Source organism: Petaurus breviceps, unplaced genomic scaffold (assembly GCF_028583685.1).
Source record: "Petaurus breviceps papuanus isolate PSGF00001 unplaced genomic scaffold, PetGlider_PUasm1.0 154, whole genome shotgun sequence".
Classification (NCBI taxonomy): Eukaryota; Metazoa; Chordata; class Mammalia; order Diprotodontia; family Petauridae; genus Petaurus; species Petaurus breviceps.
This window is the reverse complement of record NW_027185715.1, coordinates 12,114,018-12,135,232: the sequence shown is the minus strand read 5'-3', so window position 1 is coordinate 12,135,232 and position 21,215 is coordinate 12,114,018. Positions and strand designations below refer to the sequence as shown.

Genomic DNA, 21,215 nt, shown 5'->3' with positions numbered 1-21,215 from the left:
CCCCTGTCTTTCTCTTCCTCCCTCTCTCTCTCCCTCCTCCTCTTTCTCTTCTCTCCTCCTCATCTCCTTCTCCCTTATCCTTCTCCCTATTCTGATAGCACTTTGTCACACTGGACCTTGTATGATACTTTCTGTATACATCTTTGTGTATATTATGTTGTTGGGGCGCAAATTCCTTGAGGACTGGGATTGGCTATGTCATTCTTTACCTTTGAATTCTCAGTGCCTAGCATGATGTTTCTGACACAGTTACTTAAGTAAATGTTTGTTAAATTTCATTGCCTCTGTAATGGTAGAATAATCAGGCTCTGGTATTGTATTGATTTTTCCAGAATGGCCTCTGGAATGGTTAGACATTGCCAGATTCCTCATTTAGCTCTTCATCAGGAGGCTTTGAAGGCCATTGACCTCAATCTTTTTTTGGTCTAAAGCCACTGTGGTAGGGTGGGAAACTCTGTTTATTCCTCCTTGCTGCTGGGAGAGAAAAAAGACCTAACCAGAAGGAAAGGGGAAAAATGGTACTGTTTTGATAAGACCCATCAGGAAACGTGGTAAGCAAACCATTAACCCACTCCAGAAACAAGAGAAGAGACATGGTAACCTCATTAATGCTAGAAGAAGGCAGTCTGAAGAGCAGCTGGAGTGCCCTTGCAGACTCCAGGCAGTCCTTGGAGTCTACTTTCAGAGTGACTGCTCTAGGGGGCTGCACTGAGAACAGCATCTTGGGATTGTCCAACGAGCCCTATGCATGGCTGCAAAATCTTGTCTGACTTGGCAGATCACCAAGGGCTCCTTCTGGGCAATGCACCTGGGAGTTTTTTTTTTTTTTTAAACTTTTCAGGTAAGCATATGGCCTCAACAGATGATTTGTAAGTCCTTGGTTTGGATTTGTGGACAGATTGCTTTAGGGAGCTGGAGAAAAGAATTACCAACACTGACCTTCTAGAACATGTTTGGAAATGCGCTTCCCACTTTCCTAAAAGGAGCTTGGGGCTATGGGCTAGATGTTATAATACTGTCAGATGCATTCCTGTGCTGGATAATTTTGCTTTGATACAGGAGAAGGTTTGCTAAGTTGGAATGGGGGTGGTAGTATAAATCTGGAAACAATTAATGGAAAAACAAAAAGCATCCTTAATTGCAGTGGTGTCAAACCACTGGACTTGTGGCCCAGATTAAAATGCAATTGGGAGAGGCAGCTAGGTGGTGCACTGAATAGAGTGCCAGTCCTAGAATCAGGAGGACCTGAGTTCAAATCCGGCCTCAGACACTTGACACACTTACTAGCTGTGTGACCTTGGGCAAGTCACTTAACCTCAATTGCCTTGTCTTCCCCCTTCCAAAAAAATATAATTGGGAGATTTTTGATAAAATAAATAAAAACACAATAGAACAGAGATGTTGTGAACGTGTATTTTTAAAAGTCAATATATAACCCACAGAGATCTATAGGTACAGTTTCATGGTCTTGGTTTCTCTTTGAGTTTGATACCTTGGAGTCAGGAAGAAGTGAGTTCAAATTCTGACTCTAACACATAATGCCTGTGACCCTGGCAAGTTATTCAACCTCCTACCACCCCAGGTGACTCTGCAAAACTAAATTGCAAAGCAGGGGATGAAATCACAGATCAAGCCTAAAAATAAATTAATAATACAATCCGAATAAAGAGAATACTTGAAGTAGATGTTGCCATATCAAATACTTGTAGTCCCCAAAGCTATGAATGAAAATTAAAAAATGAAATGAAAAGATTTTAAAATATGGAGACCCAGAAGAGAAGATCCAAGTCCCGTGGGAAGAGGAGATGCATATGTTCCATCTGATATTGGGGGTCACACTTAGGATGCTTTCAATAAACCTTCCAAGGATAAGCTTTAATATGAATACTTTAATTCATTTATAAAGAGTAATTATTTTCTTCACTGACACAATAATACATAGCATGAAATATAAAGGATAGGATAGTGACTTGTCCTAGGACTTTCTTTCTAGCTGAACCCCATCAGAGAGGCGAGAAGTATGAGAACCTATCACTGTTAATAATAATATTGATAATGAATTTATATAGCCAAAACAGTTATTTTCTCTACTTGATCATTAGTTCACACAATAGTAAATACATAAGCATAATGGTGGGATAGTGACTTGTTTCTATCTGTACTTATAAAAAAATAGATCAGAATAATAACAATTACAATAATTGTAGAATTCTTAATGAAAAGATATGGGCCAAATACTTCCAGTTGAACCAATGGATGAAGTCAATCCTTATAAATACCTTAGTCTTCCACGTGCAATGCACATCAAGCATAAAGCTATCAAAGAGACAGTCATGGTCAAGTATGGCAAAAGATTTACGGGCATCTTGAATTCAAAGCTGAATGAGGAGAACACATGTGAGGCAATTGTTTCTTACACAAAGCCAGTCTTAATATACATTAGAGAACTCCAAAGTGGACCATTACAGACTTGGAATGTATCCTAACAAAAACCTGTATAATATTAATGAAACACAGGGCCCTCTACTCAAAGGAAGTGATGGGAAGAGGAACATTTCCTTATGGAAAAAAAAGTAACGCTAGATATTTTCACATCAAATTACAAACACGTTAAAAATGTGCAGAGATATTTTTGCAATAAGCAAACATTACCTTGCCATTAGTAAAGGATGGCAATAAAAACGTGCTATGATTTGTTGAATATTATGGAAAGTGATTTACCTTTGGATAGAGCCTACAAAGTAACTTTAAGATCCAAGAGTGGAATCAAAAGGCTGTCTATGGGTGACATCCACATGAACTTATCTAATTATATTAACAAAGAAGTATCCAAAAAGGCCTAAGTCATGCAGATTAATTACTGGAAATTGTGCTGGCAATTCAAGACCAGGTCATTGTTACGAGAAATTACTCTGGAGTCAAGGCGTTTCCGTCAATGCAGATCATACAAAGGAATCATAGACACTCTGTCACACATCATAGCAGGCTGTAAAAAATTTAGCATCTACTAAATACATAGCAACATATGAGCTGGTGACTAAGAATTATACATCAGAAGCTTACTATTTTTCTTTTGCAGACAATAAATCTCCATACGACAAATACGGGCCTCAATATACTTCTGAGAATTCAATGAATAAAACTGTATTGGAACTAGGCCATTAGTACCATAAAATTGTTTCCCACAATGGCTTGGATAGAACACTGAGACATAAAAATTCAATAATATTTTTTGGTAGGTGTCACCTTATCAAATAGTCATAATCTCTAAGCTACACGGAATAAAGAGCTTCCAAAATATAGAGACTTAGCAGGAATCAAGATTGTGTGGGAATAGGATCAGATACATTATCCCTATCATTCCATCTTTTGAGTTATTCCACTAATGCTCTTTCAGAATATACTTATTGTATATTCTAAAACTTTAAATCACTATTTTATCCACTTTTGCAAATGTCCACTAAATGTTGAATATTAAAGAATAGTGGCAGGACAGTACCTTATCCTAGGAACATATCTGTCTAAATTTCATGGAAAAGATTAGATCAAAATGAATAACAATAATGATAATAATTATCATCATTTAAGGAAAAAGTCATTTTCTTTAAGTGCACATGTAAACATGTGATTCTGCTGCTTGCTTGATTAAATATAGACTCTTCTGTTAGCTTTTAAAGCTCTGTGCAACCTGACCCCAATCTATTTTTTTTCATTAGGCATTGCTTCTCCCCCCCCCCCCCGCTTCTATGCAGACAAACTGGTCTTCTCTATGTTCTTCAACACTCCAGAGGTGTGCTGATAACTGTTTAACAGCCAACTCTGAAAAAAAAAAAAACTACACATGACATTTTAAAGTTTAATTTTCATTACTGACATTTTCTCTATCATTTTCTTGTTTAGACAATCTTTAAAACATTAAGTCAAGTCCTGATGTATATATAACCTTTGCTGATTTCCAAAGCGGGAATTCTCACACTGAAAATTTAACAAGGGGCTTTTGTGAACTAGTAGGCATCTAGGTTGATAGAACTCTGAGCCTGAAGTTAGGAAAACTTATCCTCATGAGCATGAATAGTACTCTTGCTAGACCCTGAGCAAATCACTTCCCCCTGTTTGCCTCAGTTTCCTCATCTGTAAAATGAGCTAGAGAAGGAAATGGCAAACCATTCCGGTATCTTTGTCAAGAAAATCCCAAATGAGGTCATGAAGAATCAGTCACAACTGAAAGGACTGAACAATAAGAAGAACCGTTGGGAGCTGGCTCCAGCATGCCTCCTCTGTTTGATGCTATCTCCCTTCTCTCTCCCTTCGCATTTGCCTGCCTTATCTTTGCCTCATAGAATACTTTAAGCTGCAGTTCAAGCACTATCTTCTACATGAAGCTTTTCCTGAGCCCCTCAATAGCTACTGCCCTCCCTTCTAACTACCTTGCGTTGAATTACTTCGCACATATTTCTGTTTATTCATTTTAGATGGATGCTATACATATTTTTATATATACTTATCTAGTTTCTTCCCTTTAGAATGTAAACCTTTTATTTCTATTCCTTGTCCTTGTATCACCAGTGTTTAGCATAGGGCATGGCACATAGTAGGTGCTTAATAAAGGTTTGTTTATTGATTTATGATAATCATAGAGTTGGGGCCAAAGCCTAACTCTGCTGCTTATTACCCACATTATTTTGGGCAAGTCATAATCTCTTTGGGTCTCAGTTTCTGCACTTGTAAAATGTGAGGGGTGTACTAGATGGTCTATAAAGTCGTTTCTGGCTCTAAATCCTATTTTCTTTCTGTGTTTAATTTTCCCTACTCTTTCATGTCTGTTTCCTCAAATCAATGTTGCCTAGAAATTCTCCCTACCACAATCATCCTGTATTCTGAGAAATGCTACAGCTGGAGGGCAAGAACACACATATCCCCTCACCCAGGCCCTACATGCCACTTTCTTTACTCATAAATCATGTGGGTTTTCACAAGAGAGAAACCATTCCAATCTCGTTATTCTTTCTTTAAGACAAAATGGCCCCAGGAAGAGAGATTCATGCTAACACATATTACATTTTGCTGATGAGCTGTATTGACTCAATCATACCCTCCAACTAGTTAAGATCCATATTAGAGGTGGAATTGTTAAAGATTTGAAAGTTCTATCCCATCTCTTTTGCAATTAGACTTGAACAAAGACCTGTGTTACCAAGTAATGACTTAAGCCGTGTTTTTTTTTTTTTTTTTTTGCCAGCTCGAAGAGTTCTGGTGCAGCTCTTTGAGACCACCCTTGAAAATTACACCACCCAAACTGCTTCAGCTAGGTGATTTTGTGGACAGAGCCTTGGACCTGGAGTAAGGAAGACCTGAGTTCAAATTTGGCCTCAGTTATTTACTAGCTGTATAATCCTGGGCAATTAGTCCATTTGTATCAGTTTCCTCATATGTAGAAAGGGCACAATATTCACACCTACCTTGTTGTGAGGATAAAGTGAGATATTTAAAGCACTTTGTAAACCTTAAAGTTCTCTACACATGCAAGCTTTTGTTATTATTGAGACTGATAATACCCACCCCTCTGCTTCTGATTCTTTCCATCATGTGGGAAGAAATTGATAAAACCTTGGATTGTGGTGCATTGACAACTCAGTGACCAAACTAGTCATAAAAAGGGAAGGTGTTAGTCTTGTCACCAATGATGGCTTGCACTACAGTTAGAGGTGACTGAGGGAAGACTTCGGGGATAAAGGACCAGATCTCCTCTGTGTTCAGGATTCTATTTGGAACACTGATCATTAGAGGAATTAAAGACGGTACCTGGAATGGTATCATTAAGATAAGAGTGGAATGAAGCCAGTTGTATTGGGGTTTCCTTTAATGGGGAGAGGAGTGGAGTACGGTCTAACTTGTATGCTTCTAGTCCAATTCACCATATTTCTCATCCCTGGTTAGCTCTCCACTCTGTCCTCGGTAGCTCTTTGATAACTTTCTTAATATTAACATCTTGTTACCAACACTGGGGAGCCTTGAGAAGCCTCTCTCCTTGATCCGCCTTGATGAGGGTCTGTTGCTGGGGTAGGATAGCGTGTGACAATGAGGCAGCTGGAACTCCTCCCAACGTGCTTCTTACATGAATGATATTTCTAATGGATTTGAACCTTGAGTGACTAAGTGGCATGGCAGAGTGCGTAATGCAAATGAACTTCTAGAACCATCCAGAAAGTGAACATTCCTGCTTAACATATCATTCCTTAACTTCCAATAATGTGAATGCCACCCCCCCCCCCAAACTACCCAAAAATATGGCAATCTTTTTTTAAGGGTATAACTATCAGCAAGTAGAACTCTTTTTGCTAGAGTTATCAAAATATTCCTGTTAGGCTTGGTTTAGCTTTTTTTCTGTGCTTTTTGTGGAGCCTTGACTCTGCCTTTTCTTATAGTGTCCAGTCTGATTTCACTTCCTAGCATGGACACTTCCTTCTTGAAGATGAAAAATTTGAACCTTTTCCATGAATTCCCCAACTCTCCCCTCCCCCCCAAAAGCACTACAGTGAACTCTGACAAGCATACCATCTTTTTTTTTTCTTTTCAAAGCCATTTAGTAAAACAACAGAAAGGGTGACTTTTAATGACTATACACAAGATATGGCCTTTGGAAAATGCTCCATGGACCAAATGTCCCACAGCAAGGCCAACAAGGCAAGGTGAATTAGTACCTGTAGGTTTCTTGCAAAATATTAGATTAACTTAATTTCTTTATATCTCTCTGTCTCTTTCTTGGTCTTCCTCTGTCTCTGTCTCTGTTTCTCTCTCTGTGTCTTTTTGTCTCTGTCTCTATGACTCTGTCTTTGTTTCTGTCTCTGTCCTTCCCTGTGTGTCTCTCTCTGTCTCTGTTTCTGTGTCTCTGTCTCTGTCTCTGTCTGTCCCTGTCTCTCTCCTGGTCCAGAGTTCACCTCTTACTGAGTGACTGACAACTGGACCCAGGACTCTGGATCTCACAAACTCAAAAATCTTCTGTCAAGGCTAGAAACACTCACTGTTTAGTCACCTTTGTTTAGGGAAAGAAATACAAAGCAGGAGAGGTAACTAGGCCCTTGAGATCTGGTCTCAGGCTCACCTAGAAACTCTCTCTGTCATTCTACACACTCTCCCTGTCATTGTTGATCAACCATTGTAGCTGCTGAGGGGAAGGGAGAGGAAATCCCCTTCCTAACACTGGATGTCCAAGGGGGAACTGTGGGAGTCCCATCTTTTCAGTCATGTGTTCAGAAGAGAAGGAGAATAGACAGAAGCTGACTTTCCCTTTAAAATCTATTGAGTGTGTGGCTCTTCCTGCTTAGTCATCTACAGCTCCCTTCTTTCCTTTTACCCCGACTCTCATGATGGGGCAGGGCACATGGCTATTGATCACATTCCAATGGGTATAGATGCCCTTTATGAAATGGACAAAGTACATGTCATGCCCAAAGTAGTCAGGGTGCAGGCTTTAGTAGATCCAATCACACTAGTAGGTAGTGTCTAGTAGGTATACATTCTCTGGGGTGTCTCCAACCCAATTCTCTACTCTATAATCATCATAAAAACAATGACGTTGATGATAATGAAAGATTCATTGAGTTCTTATAGCGTGCCAATTAATTCTTTCTCCTTTTCTACTGTTTTCAATCTCTTAGAATCTTTTTTTTTTTGGAGAGGGGAAGGTAGGGCAATTGGGGTTAAGTGACTTGCCCAAGGTCACATGGCTAGTTTTATGTTAAGTGTCTGAGGCCACATTTGAACTCAGGTCTTCCTGACTCCAGGGCCGGTGCTCTGTTCACTGCACCACCTAGCCACCCAATCTCTTAGAATCTTTAAGATTTCCTAATGGAAGCTGTTTGAACAAAATTCAAGACAGGCTCATAGGTATGGAGAATTAGCACTAAATATTCAGTCTGTGTTTTGACTTAGCTGCTGTTTCAGACCCCATAACCAAGCCCAAGAGGTGAGCACTTTTGAGAAAAACAGTCAAAAGCCCAAGTCTAAAATGAAATCTATTTATTTTATAGGATGAAGTCTGCTAAAATCAGGCAAAATTCCCAGGAAAATTATAAGCTGCTGGGTTGTATGCCAGGGGAGAGAGGAGCCCTCTGACCTGTTCTAGCATTGCACTAGCTACAAGATCTATATGTGACGAACCATACCTCTTTCAAGGGAAGGTTGTATATCCATCACCAACATTAAGTTTTCAACTCATGCAAAAGTGAGGAAAGGAGTATAACCTCATGGAAATAGAAGGAGCTTCACAAATCATCTATTTCGATTTCATTTTTTTAATGAAAGGAAGAGAAATGACTTGGCTAAGGACAACACAAAAAGTCTGGGATAGAGCCAGGACTTTAATTCAAATCTCCCTACTTCCAGTTGAGGACTCTTTTATTATACCACATAACTTCTTCCCACCACATTTGCTGACTTGGCATGTGGACTCTTAGCATTCCTGAAACTCTGCATAATGATGGTTCCTATTATGAAGCCCCAAGGATCTTTTACCAGCTTTAAGTATACTCTACCCAGTCACTTTGACCCAATGGCTCAAGTAGGCACATAGGTTGCAATAAAGCTGCTCTCATTACATTTGTGGTTATCATGAATTATCGTGCATTTGGTGATGAGTTTGGCTTGGTTCATCACTTTACATGTTGCATTGCAGAGAAGAAATAGTCCTTGATAATCCTTTATCCATTATTGTAGGCAACTGATTATATAGCCTGATCTGAGGGATTTTGAAAGGTCCTTCTTACCCAAATAATTCACAGAATGATAGACTATTAGAGTTGATAGGTTAACCAAGTGGAAACATGTCTCTAATCAATCAAAGACTTCAAGTTACATGTGAAAACCCCTTAAAAGTAATTGGATGAACTGGATGTATAAATATGTAAATAAGATATTCAGATTAGTTGAAGAAACTAGGTCATACCCTGTTTTGGGGGGGGGTTTTGCCTATAAAATAAGTTCAGAACTCAGAGATTTGGGCATCTAACAACTCAATGATAGAAACATTTATCCAAGACCTTGGGAAGGAATTGTTTAGGGAAAGAGAGGAAAAGCATCATCCTTGGTTCCTTCCCAATTTTGGTTAGAAGAAGGTCTCATGAGCTTCAAAAGTTCAAGAGGATTTTGAATTTCCTATCAGTATCCTAGCAATGTTTCCAGGACTACTAATGGAAGCGTCCGTGCTAGGAAGTGAGATAGGATTGGACACTATAAGGAAAGGCAAGCCTCCACAAAAAGCCCAGAAGAAAAGCTATACCAAGTCTAAGGGGAATATTTTGAGGACTCTAGCAAAAGGAGTTCTAGAAGCCGAGAGTTATACCCTTCACAATAACAATAGCAATTGATAGGAAACATCCCCCTAATCATGAAGCACTCTCCAGTCAGTAAACATGTTTTAACTTTGAACCCCCTCTACCTTGGACTTTGGATGCACTGGTGGGAGAGTATGTCACAGATCTGGGGAGATATTTTACATCAACTGTTACTGTTGTCATATTTTGGTAAATACCTCTTTCTAAAAACCAATTAAGTCTGGATGACTAATTGATATGAGTTAATAACTACAAGGGAAAGAATACCTTGAGGCTTTGTGAGCTATAGAATTAGAAAGACAAACACCCCCCCTTACCCTTCAGAGCTATACCTAGAACCCTAAGCGGATAAATTGGTTAAACTCTGGGTCAAGACTTGCCAGTGCTAGCTGGAGTTGGGAGAGAAGTTCTAAAACATGTGCTACAAAAGGTTTACTTCATAGAATTGTAAAAAAAAATTCTTACAGAATTGTAACAGTTCTCATAGAATTGTAACAAAATTCATCTGGAAGAAGAAAAGGTCAAGCATTTCAAGGCAATAATGAAAAAAGTGGGAAGGAAGGGAGATTATCATTACCAGATCTCAAACTACAAAGCAGCAATCATCGAAATATTTGATACTGGTTACAAAATAGAAAAGTAGATCAATGGAATGAATTAAGAGCACTGAACCCAGAAACAATAAAATATAATAGCCTAGCGCCTGAGTAAACCCAAGGACTATAACAACTGGCTAAGGAGTCACTAGCTGACAAAGTGCTTGGGAAAATGGACATTAGTTTGGCACTAATTAGGATTAGATTAACATTTCATACCATTTAATACAATAAGCTCCAAATGAATATGTGATGTAGGTGTTAAAGGTCATAGCACGATCAAATTAGAAAGGAAGAGAAGGCACATTTTACAACTATGGGTAGCCTCTGTTTAGAAGCCTGTTCCTTTGAAACCTCATTCATGTGTATCTTTGAGAGTTCAAGGGCAGCTAGGTGGTAGAGTGTTGAGCATGACATTAGGAAGAGTCATCTTCCTGAGTTCAAATCTGGCCTCAGATACTTACTAGTGGGTGACCCTGGCTAAGCCACTCTTTGCCTCAGTTTCCTCATCTTCAAAATGATCTGGACAAGGAAATGGTGAATCATTCCAATATCTTTGCCAAGAAAACCCCAAATGGGGTCATGAAGAGTTGGACATGACTGAGAAATGACTGAACAAAATCATGATTATTACTATACTTTGTGTTTACATGAATGAATATTAGGAGACAGGGGCAAAGACCCTTAAAGAGGTAGCAGGAGACAGAGTCAAGATGGCAGAGTAGACACAGGACTTCCACAGGGCTCCGGCTCCCACCTCTTCCAATTCATGTAAAAGGTGACTCCGAACAAACTTTGGAGCTACAGAACCCTCAAAAAGACAGAGAGAAGCTAACCTCCCGCTGAGGACAGCCCAGCAGGTTGGCAGGAAGCAGCCAGCACAGTGCTCTGAGAGATGACCCCAGCCCCCCATGAGCTGGAGCCTCAGGGTGGCCACAGCCAGTCACTATCTGGAGGGACTTCAGATCACCAGAAGCTGTGGCGGTTTCCAGAATTATCAACCCATAGATGCTAAGGACAAAGTGAGAGGTAAGTGGAATGTGGACTTTGGGATCCAGTAGTTTGGGAGTGCAGTAGGCCTTTGCCCCCAGGTCAAGAAGCTGCTGAGGTGCTGCGGCCATGCAGCCACCACCATGTGGCAGCTTCAGCGCCTGGCCTGCAGATTGTAGGGGGACCAAGCACCAGTCTGAGGGGTAATTGCTCTTGCTTTAAGCTACTTGGATCTGGATTGTAGTCTAGGGTGGAGGTCCTGGGGTGTGTATCCAGCTTGCCAGAATGTGTGGAGGCTTCAGAGAGGGCACCCAATTAATACCTTTGGCAGCTGAGAAAACCCCAGTGTTTGGAACGATAGCTCCTCTGTCTGGTGGCAGAGTCCTACTGTGTCAAAAAGCTCAAAAGTCAAGTGATTGAGTGGCAACATGACCAGGAAAAGGAAACAAAGCAAACAGAGCAACCCAACTTAGCACTCCTATTTTGGATACAAAAAGGATCAAAGCCTGGAACAGGAGGAAGACAGAGAAGTCAGAACTCCTGCACCAAAAGCTTCCAAGAAAAACATGAGCTGGTTACAGGCCATAGAGGAGCTTAAGAAGCAGATAAGAAAATTGAGGAAAAATTGGGAAGAGAAATGAGAAAGATGCAAGAAAATTATGAAATGAGAGTCAACAACCTGACTGAAGAAAATAACACCTTAAAAATAGACTAACTCAGATGGCAAAAGAGGCTCAAAAAGGCAATGAGGAGATTATATGCCTTAATAATAGTTATTTATTATTATTATTAAGGCAATAATGTCTTAAAAAGCTGAATCTGCCAGATAGGAAAAGAATCTCAAAAGCTCACTGAAGAGAATCATTCCTTCAGAATTAGACCGGAGCAAATGGAAGTTAGTGACTTTATGAGAAATCAAGATACTATTAAACAGATCCAAACAAATGAAAAAATAGAAGGCAATGTGAAATATCTCACTGGGAAAACCACTGACTTGGAAAATAGATTCAGGAGAGATAATTTAAAAATTATTGGACTACCTGAAAGCAATGATCAAAAAAGAACATAGAAATCATCCTTCAAGAAATTCTCAAGGAAAACTGCCCTGATATTTTAGAACCAGAGGGCAAAATAGAGGTTGAAAGAATCCACCAATCACCTCCTGAAAAAGATCCCCCAAAGAAAACTCCTAGGAATATTATAGCCAGGTTCCGGAATTTCCAGATCAAGGAGAAAATATTACAAGCAGCCAGGAGGAAAAAATTTGAATATTGTGGAAACACAATCAGGATAACACAAGATCTGGCAGCTTCTATACTGAGGGATCAAAGGGCTTGGAATATGATATCCCAGAAGGCAAAGAAGCTGGGATTAAAACCAAGAATCACCTACTCAGTGAAACTGAGTATCATGTTTCAGGGGAAAATATGGTCATTCAATGGAATAGAGGACTTTCAAGCACTCATGATTAAAAAACCAGAGTTGAATAGAAAATTTGACATTCAGATACAAGAAGCAAGAGAAGCATGAGAAGGTAAACAGGGAAAAGGAATCATAAGGAACTTATCAAAGTTGAACTATTTACATTCCTACTTGGAAAAATGATCATTGTAACTTATGAAACTTTTCTTAGTATAAGAATAATTGAAGGGAATAGAAATGTATTTCATTTCATATATATCTCTATATAGGAAGGTATATGGGCATAGGAATACATATGTGAATGTGTGTATGAATATGTGTACAGGTATGCATAGATAGAGGGCACAGGACCAATTTAATGGGAAGGGATGATACTTAAAAGGTGAAATTAAGAGGTGAGAGAGAAATATAATGAGAGGAGATGGGGAGAGATAGAATGGGTTAAACTAGCTTATATAGAAGAGGTAAGGGAAAATGGTTACAATGGAGGGGAAGAATAGGAAGGCAAAAGGGAATGGGTCAACCTTATTCTCATTGAATTTGGCTCAGGGAGGGAATGATATACATACTAAATAGGGTATCTCACCCTACAGGAGAGTAGAAGGCGGGGGATGAGAGGGAGGATGATGGAAGGGAGGACAGGCTGTGGAGGAGGGAAGTAGGAAGCACCCACTTTTGAAAAGGGACAGGATCAAAATGGAGAATAGAACAAGTGGGAGGTGGGATAGGAGGGAGGGAAATATAGTCAGTCTTTTATAATATATCTGCTATGGAAAGGTTTTGCATAGCTACATATGTACAACCTATATTGAATTACTTATCTTCCCAGTAAGGGTGGGTGACAAGGGAGGAAGGGAATGAATCTGGAATTATTCAAAGTTTTAAAATCAAATGTTTATATATATATATAAACAGGCACTGGGGCATAGAGATCCACCACGCCCTACTGGAAAGTCAGAGTGTGTATGAGAGAAGATATGGGAGAGAGCAGATTGGAGGAAGGGATACCCAGTGGGACTGCTATTTTGGGGTTATGGGTGGGGGAAAAACGGGGAGAAAATTTGTAACTCAAAATCTGGCAGAAATGAATGATGTAAACTAGAAGTTAATAAAGCATTTGATAAAAAAAAAGAGGTAGCAGACTCTTGTCAGTGATGGTCTAGGATCCCTTCCAACTCAGAACTTCTGGAATTCTGTGAGCATGGTGCTAATAAGGTCACAGTTATAGATTGGAAACCCATGTTAATGAATGAATGAAGTGTTTACTGTGTGCAAGGCAGTTACATTGTATAGTCAGGAGGACCTGGGTTCAGATCCAGCCTCAGTCACTGTGTGACCGTAGGCAAGTTACTTAAGCCTGTTTGCCTCAGTTTCCTCATCTGTTAAATGATTTGGAGAAGGAAACGGCAAACCACTCCAGTACCTTTGCCAAGAAAATCCCAAATGGGGTCATGACTGAAAACTAACTGAACAACTTAACACTGTTAAGCACCAAGGATATAAGTAAAAAAGCAAGACAGCCCCTGTCCTTAAAAAGGCCACACTTTACCAGGAAGAGACGATATGAGATCTTCCTCTGTAAGTCAAATGGAAAGATTCTATGACTCTTAGGGTACAAAGTGGATGGTAATTCATCTTCTTCAATTCCATTTCCATTGATAAAACCCATATCAGTTTCTGATATTAAACTATTTGACTTTGCCAGAGAATTTGGCAGTAAGAACTTTCTTTTTCAAGTCTGTGATTACTGTGACAACTGAAGGGGCAGCTTGTATCTTCATAACAAGTTGCTTCCTTGGAAGATGGCTGTGAGTGTCAGCCTGTAATGAGGATCAGTGGTCTGGGGATTGCTTACCTGAACATTCATAACAGTTGGTTGGAATAGATGGTGTATCTCTTTTCTACAAGGATTGTAGCTTCAGTGATAGATCATAGGATAGGATAGATCATAGGATCATAGCAGTAAGGCTAGAAGGAAACTTAGAAGCCATGAATTTGACAAAAACTGCTTGGAAAAATGGAAATTAGTTTGGCACTGATTAGGTTTAGATCAATGTTTCATACCCTATAGCACAATAAGGTCCAAATGGATATGTGATGTGGGTGTTAAAGGTCGTATCGTGACCATAAGGAGTCTACTAAATCCTTAATTTTACAGATAAGGAAATTGAGGCACAAAGAGTGTTGAATGATTTGCACATGGTTACATAGCTAGTCAGAATCTGAACTCAAGTCTTCCTGACTCTGAGGCATGCTTAGCACTCTATTCACTGCAACACCTACCTATCTTCAAAGTGAGGGAGTCAAACTTGAAACAGTGCCATTTGTATATGGTTGTGTGTGTATTTGTGTGTGTGTGTGTGTGTGTGTGTGTGTGTGTGTGTGTGTGTGATGGGGCACTGCTATTCCTTAGGCTCTTTGGCTCAGGGTCCTGAGCTATCTTTTCTAAGATCAGAGGCAATATGGTTGACATAGTTTCACCCACCTGGCCCATGCTTCTTCACCCCCTCTTGCTGCCTCAGCTGGGCTGGCCTGCCTGCCATTGGTCAGAGTTGGTTTGCAGTTGGCATTGATGGTAGCGGGGCAGCTGAGCCCCTTCTTGACAAAAAGCATCAATTTGAACCTTGTCCCTAAACATTTTGCCTAAACTCCAGTACCAGGTGAAAACTGGGTATAGGTTGTCATAAGGGGAATTAGAAGTTGGGTCATGAAAGACTCATTGAAAGTCCACCACTACCACTGAAAGACATCTCAGTTTAAAGTGGTGCTCTAGCTTCACCTTGGTGTGTATGGTACCTCACGTCTGAAGGGCATTTTAGATCCAGACAGGTCTCATAAGTCCCTAGGTGGCACAGTAAGGAGAGAACTAGACCTGGAGTCAGGGAGACCTAAGTCCAAATCTGCCTCATCTACTCACTCACTAGCAGTATCACCCTGAGCAAGTCACTTAACCTCTCTCTGCTTAAGTTTCCTCATCTCTACAGCAGGAATAATAATAGTGCTTAGCTCCCAGGGTTGTTGTGAGGATCAAATGAGGCAATATTTGTAAAGGAGTTTGTAAACCTTAGTGCATTAATTCTAGCTATGATTGTTATTATTATTAGATAATAATTTTATATTGGCAGCTCAGTGGTTCAATGGGTAGAGCACTGGGCCTGGACTCAGAGGGACCTGAGTTCAAATCTGGCCTCAGACACTTATTTGCTGTGACCCTGGGCAAGTCACTTCACCCTGTTTACCTCAGTTTCCCCATCTGTAAAATGAGCTGGAGAAGGAAAGGCCAACTTACTCTAGCATCTCTGCCAAGAAAATTCCAAATGGAGTCACAAAGAGTTGAACATGACTGAAACCACTGGATAATAACAATTATATATTATATGTCATATATATTATTAGATTCAATTCAGTTCCATTCCATACTTCCAGACATGAGATAGTCACCATGAAAACATAGGCGGGTTCCTTTTCCACACCGTACCTGTATAATCAATTTCCTGGCTTTCAACATCGACAAAGCATCCTTTGTGGGATTATTCCAGCTTTATGTATCTAAGTGCCAGGGATAGCTCTGAATCTGGTGTATCGTTCAAAGAGAGGCAACCATTCTACTTTGTACATCATTGTAGGTTCCTAGAAAAGGGAAAATGAAACCAAAGTGACAAACAAAACCCATCAGGCATCAGGCTATGTTACAACCTTCAAGGTCAAGGCCAATGAGTTAAAAAAAGATTGGCCCAGGCCCAGAAGATAAAGGAAAGGAGAGACAGAGAGAGAAGATTGTAACTATTTCCTGTGTTCCATCGGAAATAAATATTTCCTATGTTTCTTTCCTACAGTTACTTCCTAAGTAAATTGAGAAGGCACCAGACCATTTTATGACATGATGAAAGAATAAAGGGAAGCTGCTCCAGAATGCTTTGGGCCACATTTGACTTCTTTATCTCCTTTATTTATGGTTTCATTAAAAGGGAGGGAAATGCCTGAAAATGCAGGCCTCATTCTGTACCTCCATCTATAACAGGGCTGTTTTTGGTGGTTGTACCAAGAGCGTTTCACATACTGAGCTCAAAGAAAGCTCATTGAACTGATTGTAACCATACTTTATAATTCTCCTAGGGCCTAGCACCCTGCCCAGAACCTGGTAGGCCTTTAATACATGTTCACTTAATGAATGTGTAAAAATTCTCCAGGAAGTCACCAAAGTCCCTCCCCCACCTCCCACCAGCCTCAGTATCAATGATAAGTTAGATGTCATTTGTTACGTCAGACCTTCTTTATCCCTTGAATGGAGCCCTTCATTTGAGGAAAGCTATTAAAGTCTCAATCCACTCAGAAGGTATGTGGAAACCTCAAAGAAAAAGCTTTATAGACTTTTCTTTAACTCTTCCCTTCCCCTAATAGCAACCAAAAAACTGAAGTTAATTGAGAGCTGACAATTTTCAAAGGTTCGGTCATTCTATGTTATAGGAAAATTGAAGGAGAATGAGTTATTAGGTTCAAATGATGGTAAAACTAAGACAGAAGGGGGAAAAATGAAGGAGAAAGAAGTTATGCATTTGAAATGTGCTCATTAAAATACCAATGAATACAGATGAGAGAAGTACAGAAACACTCTATTTAGAAGTCTTATGTGTAGATAGCTTGAGACCAGTTTCTTATCCTATGGAGCTAACTATGTGGGAGAAAGAATAAATTATGGTATTATTAGTAATGGTTGTGGGAAAGTTCTCAGAGAGTTATGTGGGCTTATGTATTTATCCAGAAGCTGTTCCTTTTGAAAGAAAAGCATTTCTTTTCAATAGAAAGTGTCCTTTGCTCTAAAATGTATTCCATGGAAAAGCTCAAACCAGCTTCATGCACAAATCTTAGTCTCTAAAATAACATTATCCATTATAGGTAGAATAATATTGCTGTTTTACATCTGTCCAGAGCTTAAAATGTGCAAGAATACTTCATGAATTATATTTTGTGAGCCCTGGGAATGGAGGTAAAGACCTGGGAGTTCCCAATCTCAGCTCTGAAATTTACTAGTTCTGTGACCTGAATGTTTCTTGACCTCAGTTTACTCATATAAAAATGAGGATAAAAATAGTACCTAAAGTAAAGGGTTTCTGTAAGGTTCAAATAAGATAATATTGCCTCCCATGGTAGAGGGACATGGACTGATTGGGGTGGGATGAGGGGTGTACAGTGACATTTGCCAATTTGTCAATTCTTTCTCTGATTATCTTGTCCTCACTTCAATCAAAGGCTGAGGAAAATAGTCAAAATCTCTCATTAGGTTGTGGCTTCCTCCCTTTCAATCCCATGTTTAACATCCATAGGTAGTCTCCAGATAGAGGGTTATTTACTTTCTTTAGAATCAGTTTAAATAGCATAGAAACTGAAAGTAAACCTTTAGTGTTTTTGAGTTGACAGCCCTCATATGAAGCCTCAATGAACTGGTCCTCTAACCTCAACCCCCAGTCTGATATTTGACTCACTTCCAAGTTCATTCTCATCACCCCAAATTCCAAGGTAATCTAGGGATATGTTGGGGTATTTCCTTCTTATTTACAAAGATTACATCCTCCATTTTGGCTACTTTTAAGTCTTTGTTACCTTCTCACTCTGTCCTTCCTCTGAAATGTAGACTTTGCCCCTGAGAAGACTGGACTCTGTTATGTGAGTTTTCACATTTTCTAGCAATTTCTAAATCCAAACCTTTGCTATTCATTTCATTTTTCTACCTCTAGCTTCCCTTTATGTGTTGCCTTCCTCTATTAGAATGTAAGCTCCTTGAGGGCAGTGACTTGATTATTTCTGTATCCTTAGCACTTAATACAGTGTTTAGCAGTTGATCGACTAGCATTTACTAAGTGTCTGCTACATTCCAGGAACTGTACTAAGGGCTGTGGATATAAAGAAAGTAAAAAACAAAAACAAAAAAAAACCAGTCCATGCTCTTGGGAGCTCAAAGTCAAATGAGGGAGAAAACACATGAACAACCATATGTAGGCAAGATAGAGGCAGGATGAATCAGAGATTATCAACAGAGGGAAGGAACTAGAATTCAGAGATGCTAGGAAAGGTTTCCTGTAGAAGGCTGGATTTTCACCAAGACTTGAAGAATGTTAGAGATGTCAAGAAGGGAATATGAGGAGAGAGAGGGTTCCAAGTATGAGTGACAGCTTGTGACAATGTATGGAGTCAGGACATTGGGTGTCAGGTTTGTGGGAGCCACTGGAATTTTGAATGGGGGTTGATATGTGATCAGACCTGAATTTTAGAAACATTAAATTGGGAGCTGAGTGGAGGATGGAGTGGAAAAACACTTGGGGCCAGTAGAGCAAATTGGCCATTGCAATAGTCCAGCTGAGGGGTGCATCAGGGCGGTTGTGGTGTCAGAAGAAAGAAGGGGGATATTATGATGTTATGTTATGAAGGTAGAAATGACAAGATTAGACTGCTGGTTATTGAGAGTGAGGGGGGGGGGAGTGAGAGAGAACAAGGAGCCAAGGATGGCACCTAAATAGCTGTTGTTATTATTCTTCTCCTTGTCCTCCTTCCTCCTCCTTCTTCTTCTCCTCCTCCTCCTCCTCCTCCTCCTCTTCCTCCTCCTCCTCCTCAGCCTGTATTCCTTTTTGATGCCTAAATTTTGAGCACAAGTGACTTGGAGAATTATAGTAACTTTAAAAGGAATAGGGAAGTTAGAAAATAGGGAGGGTTTGGAAAGAAGTTAAAGAGTTCCATTTTGGTTGTGTTTAAGATGTCTATGGGACTTCAGTTCTAGATGTCTGAAGGGCAGCTGGTGATGCCAGTCTTGAGATCAGTAGGGCTGGACAAGTATATCTGAGAGTTATATGCAGAGAGATAATTGAAACCATGGAAACTAATGAGATTGCCAAGTGAAAAGAGTATGGAAGGACTAGAGAAGATGATTCAGGATAGAGGCTTTGAGGAACCCTCACTATTATTGAGTATGACATGAATTAAGGTTGAGCAAAGGAGACAGAGGAGTAGCAGTGAAACAGGTAAGAGGAGAGCCAGGAAAGAATGATGTAACAAAAATCTAGACAAAAGAGAATATTAGGAAGAAGAGGGTGATTGACTATGTCAAAAAATGTAGAGAGGTTAAGAAGGATGGGGATTGGGAAAAGGGCATTCGATCAACAATTATGAGATCACGAATAACTTTGAAGACATCAGTTTCAGTTGAATGATGAGGCTAGAAGCCAGACTGCAAAGGGTTAAGAAAAACACACAGTGAGTGCTTAATAAGTGGACTTTTTGCTCATCTGTTCTCAACTCTCATTCCCTACTCCAGTTTTTGAAATATTGGTTGTTTATTATTCTGGAGAAACCTATTTTTCTACAAGTAATTGTGCATATCACTCTACACATTAAAACCTCTCTAGTCTCTTAGGCTTAAGTAGACATTAAAGTTACTGGCTATTTAATTTATTAATGAGGGAACATGATGCAAAAACATAAATATTTATTTACAGTATTTTATCTGTGAATCACTTCTAACCATCACTTTTACTATGGACTTTTTTCAGTTCTGAAATACAGTCCTATCATTCAGTTTCTTTAGATAGTTGCAGAAGTCTTTCAAGAATCCTATTTTTAATATGAAGGTTAAACTCAGTTCTCTTAAAGAATAAGTTCTTTTTCCTGTCCTCTCATAATCTCTCTCGAACCTTGACAGAAAAGCAGTCTCTTCATAGATGATAGTTAATACTCAATCATTTTTTCAAATAATTAAAATAATCTCTTTATGAGTAGCAATTAAAACTCTCCATCTGTTCACAGACTCCTCTTACATTAAAGTTTAAAGATAAACCTCACACTCTTCCCCACTGACACTTTTGGAATTTTCTTTATAGTCTTTCTTTACAAGATAAGTCTTTATCTTTTTTTTTTCTCTTTACCTCTCTTGATCTCTCTTTAGTACTTACATCTAACAATTTCTTTGGAATGACAGTTAAACTTCCAGCCTCTCACAAACTCCTCATAAAAAATGACAAACTGTAACTGTTCAAGATTCTAAAGCCTATTAAAGAGACAATAAGTCTTTAGAGTTCCTATAGGAAAGGTTTTAAAACTGATGTTAATTTCTCCCCATGGTCAAAAAATTTTCAGTCCTCTCTGACAAACATTTTTTTGGGGGAGGGGAATGGGGGAAGGATCATCAAATCCTCATTAATAGGTGGTACAGTGAATAGAGAGCACCTGCCCTGGAGACAGGAGGACCTGAGTTCAAATTTGACCTCAGACACTTAACACTTACTAGCCATGTGACCTTGCCCTGCCTTCCCCTCTCCAAAAAGCAAAAATATTGTATACAATACACAATTCAGTGTATATAACACTTGGGCTTTTTCAAGTAAGGAAAGAAAAAATACAACACTACAATAATAATAGTTTAATAGAATAATAATATGTGAATAATACTTCATTTATACATTAAAATTACAAAGCACTAGTACGTATAGTTCAACCACGAATCATATTTGGTTTAATGTGTAATCAATCCTACCTTGCTTTTCTCATCTTTTTCCAAGAGTTATAATCAAGTGACCCCTTCTGTGGAAGGAGACTGGGCAACCTACTTCTGGAAAGGTGGGATGATGTATGATGGAAGGTATCCACTCTCTGATTTGGAGCATGGGCAGACATTTTGTATCGGGTTGTGGTCTGCTAAATGCATGGTGGAGACACAGACTTTGGTTTGGTTGCCAAGGCAGAACTGGATGCATTCAAGAGGCATTAATGAGCCCAAGGGGACTCCTGGCTCTTTCCTGCTATGTTCAAGTGAGAAAGCAAAGACTCCTCTAAGCCTTAGGTCTTTGTTTCCCCACTGGGACCCGTGAGCACATGGCCCTCTTCTTGT

The 21,215-nt window shown here is 39.5% G+C and overlaps 1 long non-coding RNA gene across 1 annotated transcript in view; it reads left to right on the top strand.

Moving 5' to 3' along the window:
- LOC138155674 (uncharacterized) overlaps positions 1-21,215 on the top strand; it is a 47,941-nt gene that overhangs the window by 15,551 nt on the left and 11,175 nt on the right. The window lies entirely within an intron of this gene.